The sequence below is a fragment of the Sorex fumeus genome, unplaced genomic scaffold, assembly GCF_029834395.1.
Source record: "Sorex fumeus unplaced genomic scaffold, SorFum_2.1 ptg000028l, whole genome shotgun sequence".
Lineage (NCBI taxonomy): Eukaryota > Metazoa > Chordata > Mammalia > Eulipotyphla > Soricidae > Sorex > Sorex fumeus.
In genome coordinates, this window is record NW_026606085.1 from 2191902 (window position 1) to 2202725 (window position 10824).

Below are 10824 nucleotides of genomic sequence, written 5' to 3' on the forward strand. Positions count from 1 at the left end.
GCCGAGGGTCGAGCAGCACGCCCGGGCCGCCCCGCTCCTGTCCCGACCCTCGGCCGCCTTCCGGGCAGCTGCCAACACCGGGGCTTAGCTCCGTGGCACCCACGGGCCGAGGGTCGGGCAGCGTGCCCGGGCCGCCCCGCTCCTGTCCTGACCCTCGGCCATCTTCCGGGCCGCTGCCGAACCCGGGGCTTAGTTCCGCGGCACCCACGGACCGAGGGTCGGGCAGCGTGCCCGGGTCGCCCCGCTCCTGTCCTGACCCTCGGCCATCTTCCGGGCCGCTGCCGACCCCGGGGCTTAGCTCCGCGTTACCCGCCGGCGGAGGACCGGGCCGCGCGCCCGGGCCTCCCCGCGCCTGTCACGGCCCTCGTACCTGCTCCGGGCCGCTGCAGACCCCAGGGCTTAGCTCCGCGGCACACGGACCAGGCCGCGCACCCGGGACGCTCCGTGCCCGGCACGGCCCTTGTACCTGCTCCAGGCCGCTGCCGACCCCGGGGCTTAGCTTCGCGGCACACGCGGGCCGAGGTCCGGGCCACTACACCGGGCTGCCCCGCGCCCGTAACGACCCTCGGCTGTGCTCCGGGCCGCTGCCGACCCCGGGGCTTAGCTCCGAGGCACCCGCCGGCGGAGGACCGGGCCGCGCGCCCCGGCGGCCCTGCGCTCGGAGCGGACCTCGTACCCGCTCCAAGCCGCTACCAACCCCGGGGCTTAGCTCTGCGGCACCCGCCAGCAGAGGGCCGGGCTGCGTTCCCGGGCTGCCCCACGCCTGGCCCGGCCCTCGGACCCGCTCCGGGCCGCTGCCAACCCCGTGGCTTAGCTCCGCGGCACCCACGGGCCGAGGGTCGGGCAGCGTGCCCGGGCCACCCCGCTCCTGTCCCGACCCTCGGCCACCTTCCGGGCCGCTGACGACACCGGGACTTAGGTCCGCGGCACCTGCCAGCGGAGGGCCGGGCCTTGCGCCTGGTCTGTCCCGCGCCCGGCCCGGCCCTCGGACCCGCTCCGGGCCGCTGCCGATGCTGGGGCTTAGGTCCGCGGCACCCACGGGCCGAGGGTAGGGCAGCGCGCCCAGGCTGCCCCGCTCCTGTCCTGACCCTCGGCCATCTTCCGGGCCGCTGCCAAACCCGGGGCTTAGTTCCGCGGCACCCACGGGCCGAGGGTCGGGCAGCGCGCCCGGGCCGCCCGTCTCCCGTCCCGACCCTTGGCTGCCTTCCGGGCCGCTGCCAAGACCGGGGCTTAGCTCCGTGGCACCCGCCGGCGGAGGGCCGGGCCTCGGGCCTGGCCGCCCCGCTCCCGGCCCGGCCCTCGGCCCCGCTCGGGCCGCTGCCGACCCCGGGGCTTAGGTCCGCGGCACCCGAGGGCCGAGGGTTGGGCAGCGCGCCCGGCCGCCCCGCTCCCGTCCCGACCCTCGGCCGCCTTCCGGGCCGCTGCCAACACCGGGGCTTAGCTCCGCTGCACCAGCGGACTGAGGGCCGGGCCGCGCTCCCGGGCCGCCCCGCGTCCGGCACGGCCTTCGACCCTGCTCTGGGCCGCCGCCGACCCCGGGGCTTAGCTCCGCGTCACCCGCCGGCGGAGGACCGGGCCGCACGCCCGGGCCGCCCCGTGCCCGTTACGGCCCTCGTACCTGCTCCTGGCTGCTGCAGACCCCAGGCCTTAGCTCCACGGCACACGCCAACAGAGGACCGGGCCGCGCGTCCGGGCCGCCCGGCGCCCGGCACGGCCCTCGTACCCGCTCCGGGCCGCTGCTGACCCCAGGGCTTAGCTCCATGTCACCCACCAGCGGAGGACCGGGCCACGCGCCCGAGCCGCCCGGCGCCCGGCACGGCCCTCGTACCCGCTCCAGGCCGCTGCTGACTCCAGGGCTTAGCTCCGCGGCACCAGCGGAACAGAGGCCAGGGCCGCGCGCCCGGGCCGCCCCGCGCCCGTACCGGCCCACGACCCCGCTCCAGGCTCCTACCAACCCCGGGGCTTAGCTCCGCGGCACACGCGGGCCGAGGTCCGGGCCGCTACAACGGGCCGCCCTGCGCCCCTAACGACCCTCGGCTGCGCTCCGGGCCGCTGCCGACCCCGGGGCTTAGCTCCGAGGCACTCGCCGGCGTAGGACTGGGCAGCGAGCCCAGGCTGCCCCCCGCCCGTCACGGCCCTCGTACCTGCTCCGAGCCACTGCAGACGCCAGGGCTTAGATACGCGGAACACACCAGCGGAGGACCGGGCCACGCACCCAGGCAGCCCGGCGACCGGAACTGCCCTCGTACCCGCTCCGGGTCGCTGCCAACCCCGGGGCTTAGCTCCGCAGCACCAGCGGACCAAGGCCGGGGCCGTGCGCCCGGGCCGCCCCGTGCCCTTACCGGCCCTCGGGCCCGCTCCAGGCCGCTGCCGACCCTGGGGCTTAGCTCTGCGGCACACGCTGGCTGAGGGCTGGGCCACGCACCCGGGCCGCCCCGCGCGCGTCCCTGCCCGCGGCCCCACTCCGGGCCGCTGCCGACCCCGGGGCTTCGCTCCACAGCACCAGCCGGCGGAGGGATGGCCAGCGCGCACGAGCCGCCCCGCGCCCAGTCCGGCCCTCGCCCCACTCCGGGCCACTGCCGACCCCAGGGCTTATCTCCGTGGCACCCGCGGGCCGAGGTCCGGGCCGCGCCACCGGGCCGCTCCACACCCGTACCAACCCTCTGCCGGGCTCCGGACCGCTGCCGACCCCAGGGCTTAGATCCGCGGCACCTGCCGGCGGAGGACTGGGCTCCGCATGTCCGGGCCACCCGGTGCCCGCCACGGCCCTCGTACCCGCTCCGGGACGCTGCCGACCCCAGGGCTTAGCTCCGCGGCACACGCTGGCGGAGGACCGGGCCGCGGGTCCGGGCCGCCCGGCGCCTGGCACGGCCCTCGTACCCGCTCCGGGCCGCTGCCGACCCCAGCGCTTAGCTCCGCGGCACCCGACGCCGGAGGACCGGGCCACGCGCCCGGGCCGCCCGGCGCCCGGCACGGCCCTCGTACCCGCTCCGGGCCGCTGCCGACCCCGGGGCTTAGCTCCGCTGCACCAGCGGACAAAGGGCCGGGCCGTGCGCCCGGGCCGCCCCGCGACTGTACCAGCCCTCGGCCCCGCTTACAGGTCGCTGCCGACCCCGGGGCTTAGCTCCGCGGCACACACGGGCCGAGGGCTGGGCAGAGCGTCAAGGCTCCCCCGCGCGCGTCCCAGCCTGCGGACCCACTCAGGGCCGCTGCCGACCCCTGGGGCATAGCGCCGCGGCACCCGCCGTTGGAGGGCCGGGCCACACGCCCGAGCCGCCCCGCGCCGGCCTGGCCCTCAGCCCCGCTTCGGGCTGCTGCCGACCCCGGAGCTTAGCCCCACGGCACCCGCTGGCCGATTGCCGGGCCACGTGCCCTGGCCGTCCCACTCCCGTCGCAACCCACGGCCGCGCTCCGGGCCTCTGCCGAATCCGGGGCTTAGCTCCGCGGCACCCGCGGGCCGAGGGCCAGGCCATGTGCCCCGGCCGCCCCGCTCCCGTCGCGACCCTCCGCCGCGCTCCAGGTCGCTGCCGACCCCGGGGCTTAGCTCCGCGGCACCCGCCGGCGGAGGGCTTGGCGGCGCGCCCGGTCCGCCCCACTTCCGGAACAGCCCTCGGTTCCGCTCCGGGCCACTACCGACCCCGGGGCTTAGCTCCGCAAACCGAGGGACGGGATACAAGGCGGGGCTGCACCACGCCCGGCCCCACCCTCGGCCCCACTCCAGGCAGCTGCTGACACCGGGGCTTAGCTCCGCGGCACCCGCCGGCTGAGGGCCGGGCAACGCGCCGGGTTCACCCCGCGCCCGACCCGGCCCTCGGCCCCACTCTGGGCCGCTGCCAACCACAGGGCTTTGTTCCGCGGCACCCGCCGGCCAAGGGCCGGACTGCGGGCCCAGGCGGCCCATGCCCCACCTGGCCCTCGGCCCCGCTTCTGGCCGCTGCCGACCCCAGGGCTTACCTCCATGGCACCAGCGGACCGAGGGCCAGGCCGCGCGCCCGGGCCTCACTGCCCCTGGCCCGGCCCTCGGCCCCGCTCCAGGCCGCTACAGACCATGTGGCTTAGCTCCGCGGCACCCGCAGGCCGAGGGCTGGGCCACGTGCCCGGGGCACCTCGCTCTCGTCCCAATCCTCGGCCTCGCTCCGGGCCACTGCCGACCCCGGGGCTTATCTCCGCGGAACCCGCAGTCCGAGGGCCGGGCCGCGAGCCGGGGCCGCACCGCGCCCGACCCTGCCCTCATCCCCGCTCCGGGCCGCTGCCGACACCGGGGCTTAGCTCCGCGGCACCCGCCGGCCAAAAGCCGGACCAAGCGCCCGGGCCGCCCCGCGCCCCGCCCAGCCCTCGGCCCCGCTCCGGGCCGCTGCCCACCACAGGGCTTAGCTCCGCGGCACCCGCCGGCCGAGGTCCGGGCTGCGCGCCTGGGTGGCCCATGCCACGCGCGGCCCTCGGCCCCGCTCCTGGCCGCTGCCGACCCCGGGGCTTAGCTCCGCGGCACCAGAGGACCGAGGGCCGGGCCGCGCGCCCGGGCCTCCCCGCCCCCGGCCCGGCCCTCGGCCCCGCTCCAGGCCGCTACCGACCCCGCGGCTTAGCTCCGTGGCACACGCGGGCCGAGGGCTGGGCAGCGCGCCCGGGCCGACCCGTGCGCGGCCCGGCCCTCGGCCCCACTCCGGGCCGCTGCCGACCTCGGGGCTTAGCTCCGAGGCACCCGCCGGCGGAGGCCCTGGCCGCGCACCTGGTCCGCCCCGCGCCCAGAATGGCCCTCGGCCCCGCTCCGGGCCGCTGCCGACCCCGGGTCTTAGCTCCGCAACACCAGAGGACAAAGGGCCGGGCCGTGCGCCCGGGCTGCCCCGCACCCGTACCTGCCCTCGGCCCCGCTCCAGGTCGCTGCCGCCCCCGGGGCTTAGCTCTGCGGCACACGCGGGCCGAGGGCTGGGCAGCGCGCCAAGGCCCCACCGTGCGCGTCCCGGCCCGCGGCCCCATTCTGTGCCACTGCCAAACCCTGGGGCATAGCTCCGCGGCACCTGCCGTTGGAGGGACGGGTCACACGCCTGAGCCGCCCCGCGCCGGCCCGGACCTCGGCCCCGCTTCGGACTGCTGCCAACCCCGGAGCTTAGCCCCACGGCACCCGCTGGCCGAGTGCCGGGACACGTGCCCTGGCTGCCCCGCTCCCGTCGCAACCCTCGGCCGCGTTCCGGGCCTCTGCGAATCCGGGGCTTAGCTCCGCGTCACCCGCGGGCTGAGGACCAGGCCACGTGCCCCGGCCGCCCCGCTCCCGTCGCGACCCTCCGCTGCGCTCCGGACCGCTGCCGACCCCGGGGCTTAGCACCATGGCACCTGCCGGCGGAGGGTCTGGCCGCACGCCCGGTCCGCCCCGCGCCCAGCACGGCCCACGGCCGCCCTCCGGGCCGCTGCCAACCCCGGGACGTACCCTCCGCGCGCCCGGGCCGCCCCACTTCCGGAACAGCCCTCGGTTACGCTCCGGGCCACTACCGACCCCAGGGATTAGCTCCACAGCACACGCGGGCCGAGGGCTGGGCCGCGCGCCGGGGCTGACCCGCGCATGGCGCGGCCCTCGGCCCCACTCCGGGCCGCTGCCGACCTCGGGGCTTAGCTCCGAGGCACCTGCCTGCGGGTGGCCAGGCCGTGCGCCCAGGCCGCCCAGCGCCCGGCCCAGCCCTCGTCCCCGCTCCGGGCCGCTGCCGATCCCGGGGCTTAGATCCGTGGCACCCGCTGGCGGAGGGCTGGGCCATGGGCCCGGGCCGACCCACGCCCGTAACCACCCTCGGCCGCGCTACGGGCCGCTGCCGACCCTGGGGATTATCACCGCGGCACTTGCCTGCGGAGGGGCGAGCCGCGCACCCGGGCCGCCCTGTGCCCGGCCGGTCCCTCGGCCCCGCTCCAGGGCGCTGCTGACCCTGGGGCTTAGCATCGCGGCACCCGCCGGCCAAGGGCCGGGTCACGTGCCCGGACCACCTCGCTCTTGTCCTGATCCTCGGCCGCGCTCCGTGCCGCTGCCGAACCCGGGGCTTAGCTCCGCGGCAAGCGTCAGCAGAGGGACGGGCCGTGCGCCTGGGCCGCCCCGAGCCCGGCCCGGCCCTCGGCCCAGCTCCGGGCCGCTGCCGACCCCGGGGCATAGCTCCGCGGCACCCGCCGGCGGATGCCCTGTCCACGCACCTGACCCACCCCGCGCCCAGAATGGCCCTCGGCCCCGCTCCGGGCCGCTGCCAACCCCGGGGCGTCGCTCTGCGGCACCCGCGGGCCGAGGGTTGGGGAGTGCGCCAGGTCTGCCCCGCTCCCGTCGCTACCGTTGGCCGTGCTCCGGGCCGTTGTCGACCCCAGGGCTTAGTTCCATGGCACCCGCGAACCGAGGGCCCGGCCACGTGCCCCGGCTGTCCCACTCCCGTCGGGTCCCTCGGCCGTGCTCCGGGCCGCTGACGAACCTGGGGCTTAGTTCCGCAACACCCGCCGGCGGAGGGCTTGGCCGCGCGCCCGGGCCGCACCACGCCCAGCCCGGCACTCGTCCTTGCTCCAGGCGGCTACTGACACCGGGGCTTAGCTCCGCAGCACCCGCCGGCGAAGGGCCAGGCCGCGCGCCCGGGACACCCCGAGCCCGACCCGGCCCTCGTCTCCGCTCCGGGCCGCTGCCGACCCCGGGGCTGAGCTCCGCGGCACCCGCCTGCGGAGAGGCAAGCCGCGCACCCGGGCCACCCCGTGCACGGCCCTTCCCTCGGGCCCGCTCCGGTCCGCTGCCCACCCCGGGGCTAAGCTCCGCGGCACCCGACGGCCAAGGGCCGGGCCGCGAGCCTGTGCTGCCTCGCACCCAGCTGGGCCCGGGTCACCGCTGCCTACCCCAGGGCTTAGCTCCGCGGCATCAGCCGGCGGAGTACCGGGCCGCGCGCCCGGGCCGCCCCGCACCCAGCCCGGCCCTCGCCCCGCTTCGGGCCGCTGCCGACCCGGGGCTTATCTCCGCGGCACCCGCCAGCTGAGGACCGGGCCTCGCGCCCGGGGCACCCCGCGCCCGGCACGGCCCTCGTACCTGCTCCGGGCCGCTGCCGATCCAATGGCTTAGGTCCGCGGCACCTGCCGGCGGAGGACCGGGCCGCGTGCCCGGGCCGCCCTGTGTCCGGTACGGCCTTCAGCCCCGCTCCATGCCGCTGCCGACGCCGGGGCTTAGCTCTTCGGCACCTGTGGGCCGAGTGCCTGGCCACGTGCCCGGGCCACCTCGCTATCGTCACGATACTCGGCCACGCTCCAGGCCGCTACCGACCCCGCGGCTTGGCTCCGCGGCACACGTGAGCCGAGGGCTGGGCCGCGCGCCTGGGCCGACCCGTGCGCGGCCCGGCCCTCGGCCCCACTCCGGGCCGCTGCCGACCTCGGGGCTTAGCTCTGAGGCACCCGCCTGCGGAGGGCCAGGCCGCACGCCCAGGCCGCCCCACAGGGCTTAGCTCTGCGGCAACCGCAGGCTGAGGGCCAGGCTGCGCGCCCGGGCGGCACTCGCCTGTGGAGGGGCGAGCTGCGCACCCGGGCCGCCCCGTGCCTGGCCGGTCTCTCAGCCCCACTCCAGGGCGCTGCTGACCCCGGGGCTTAGCATCGCGGCACCCGACGGCCGAGGGCCGTGTCACGTGCCCGGGCCACCTCGCTCTTGTCCCGATCCTCGGCCGCGCTTGGGCCGCTGCCGAACCCGGGGCTTAGCTCCGCGGCACGCGTCAGCAGAGGGACGGGCCGCGCGCCCGGGCCGCCCCGAGCCTGACCCGGCCCTCGGACCGGCTACGGGCCGCTGCTGAACCCGGGGCTAAGCAGACAGGGCTGGGTAGGGTGGGGCTCCTGATTAGAATCCCTTTGTCACTTGTGGTGGTGGGAGCAAGCAGAGAAGCTCTGTCCCTGGGTCCGCCGAGCCTGGAGTCCAAGGTCTCAGAGAGTTCCACTTATCTTGTTCTGTGGGTCTTCAGTCGTGCGTGGGTCTCGGCCGGAGCTGCCACGCGGGTCCGGAAAGCGTCCTGGAGCGTGGCAACGGCTGGGTAGTGGAAGTAGTGTCGAGAATGGAAGTCTGCCAGTGGGGTATTTATCTGGGTAGGGTGGGTCTCCTGTGCACAATTCGATCCCTGGGTGGTTGATGGAAGCAGACAGGGCAGGATAGGGTGGGGCTCCTGATTAGAATCCCTTTGTCACTTGTGGTGGTGGGAGCAAGCAGAGAAGCTCTGTCCCTGGGTCCGCCGAGCCTGGAGTCCAAGATCTCAGAGAGTTCCGCTTATCTTGTTCTGTGGGTCTTCAGTCGTGCGTGGGTCTCGGCCGGAGCTGCCACGCGGTTCCGGAAAGCGTCCTGGAGTGTGGCGACCGCTGGGTAGTGGAAGTAGTGTCGAGTCAGAGTCAGTCATATACAAGACAAGCACCCTACCCACCTTGCTATCTCTCCAACCCTTTGGCTGGTTCTTTTAATATTTTACAAATGTTACTTGAATTAATCTTAACACCTCTATTTAGTAGATAGCCTTTATACCTTTTTTCCCCCTTTTCGGTTTCTTTGGGACACATGGGTGCTCAGGACTTACTTCTGCCTCTGCACTCTGGAATCACTCCTGGTGGGCTCAGGGAACCCAGTGCAGTGCCAGGAAAAATACCTCTGGAAATTTGTCCATTTTCTTTGTCTGCGCTGCCATCTTCTAGATGCATATTATCACCATCTCTTGCTGGGACAGCTGCAATTATCTCCTAATTGGTTCAACAGCTTACTTGCTGGCTGATGCAAGTCTCTTCTCTTTAAAGTCAAAAAGGTAAAGGCCCTCCCGTTTTTCATCGATTTGCTCGAGCGGGCCCAGTAACGTCTCCATTGGAGATTTTGTTGTTACTGTGTTTGGCATATCGAATACATCACGGGTGGCTTGCCAGGCTCTGCCGTGCGGGCGAGATACTCTCGGCAGCTTGCCGGGCTCTCCGAGAGGGGCAGAGGAATCGAACTCGGGTCGGCCATGTTAGCTGCCTGCAAGGCAAACGCCCTTTCGGGCTGGAGTGACAGCACAGTGGGTAGGGTGTTTGCCTTGCACGCGGCCGACCTGAGTCCGATTCCCAGAATCCCATATGGTCCCCTGAGCACCACCAGGAGTAATTCCTAAGTGCAGAGAGCCAGGAGTAACCCTTGTGCATCACCAGGTGTGACCCAAAAAGCAAAAAAAAACAAAATTAACCTTTTTAAGATAGAGTCAACTTGGATTGTATTGTGCTCTCACTTAAAATAGTCCAACAGTTTCTCACTGTTCTTAGATAATTACCCAAAATCCATAACAGATAACACTTATAGAATATGGCCTTAGTCCATTCTTTCAGTCTCATTCTTGGCCATCCTTCCCCTTCCCTTGACCGCAGTAGTTAAACTTTATATCATGTATTGTTTTTCATTTGTTTGGTTGGTTTGGAGATCACACCCCATCAGTGCCAGGACTTACTCCTGTCTCTGCACTCAGGGTTCACTCCTGGCAGGACTCAGGAGACCATATGGGGTTCCAGAGATTGAACCTGAGTCGGATACATGCAAAGCAAGTGCCCTACCCACTGTACTCTCACTTTGGCCCCTTCACTGCTTATTAACAAGTATGAGGGGGGTGGCTGAAGAGAGAGTACAGGAGATAGGGTGTTTGCCTTGCACATGGTAGACCCAGGTTTGATCTCCAGCATCCCATAATATCCCCTGAGCACTTCCAGGAGCAATTCCTGAGTGGAGAGCCAAGGAGTAACCCTTGAGCATCACTAGGTGTGACCCAAAAAAGCCAAAGCAAACAAACAAACAAAATAGTCACTCTTTTATTTGCTATTAAAGGATAACAGACAAACCAAAAACAAACCTATGCAAACTGAATTGCTAGCACCTTGATTTTGGGTTTCTGAACTTTCATAACTGTGACAAATTCCTATTCTTCTGAGACTAGATGATGCTGTTCAAACAAAAACAAAGACCTATCACATGAATGTGACAGTAACAATACACGGAAGAGGATCTTTTTTTTTCTTTTTGGGTCACACCTGGAAACACACAGGGGTTACTCCTGGCTCTGCACCTGGTGGTGCTCGGGCGACCATATGGGATGCTGGGAATTGAATCCAGGTCGGCTGCGTGCAAGGCAAACGCTCTACCCACTGTGCTATCTTTAGCACCACCACCTCGCCAGGATCATTTTTTAAAAGCAGACATGAGAACTGAGGATCAGGCACTTGCTTGCCTTGCTCGCAGTGGGGGGGCTTAGATTCCCCCCACACACACCACATATGGTCCCTGAGTCATGCCAGAAGTACTGAAGTACATAGCCGGGTGTGACCCCAAAAAGCCAAAAAAATTAAATTTAAAAAAATAGAGCCAGATCGTTAGTTCAGCAGGTACGCATTTGCCTTGCACATGGCCTACCGGGGTTCCATCCCTCGTATACCATATGGTCCCCAAGGCACCGCCAGGAGTAATTCCTGAGTGCAAAGCCAGGAGTAAGCCCTGAGCATTTCTGGGTGTGACTCAAAAAGCAAAATAAATAAACAAATGAAAAATAGAAGCGCTGAAGTAACAATGATCACAAACAGGTGTGACCAAAGACGAAAAATCACAGAAAACAGATTGGTGGTTTGGAGGAGGGTTAAGGTGCTTATTTCAATAGTGGCTGACCACTGCTGGAATCCCAGCAACACACTACAGTTCCCCAAGCACCATTCCCAGGATGCCAGGAGTGATCCCTAAGTCCAAAACCTGGACTTAAAAAAAAAACACCTGTTTTGGTTTTAATTTGGGGTGGGGGTGAGGGGCACACCAGGCGGTGCTCTGGGCCTACTCCTGGCTCTGCGCTCAAAGGACCC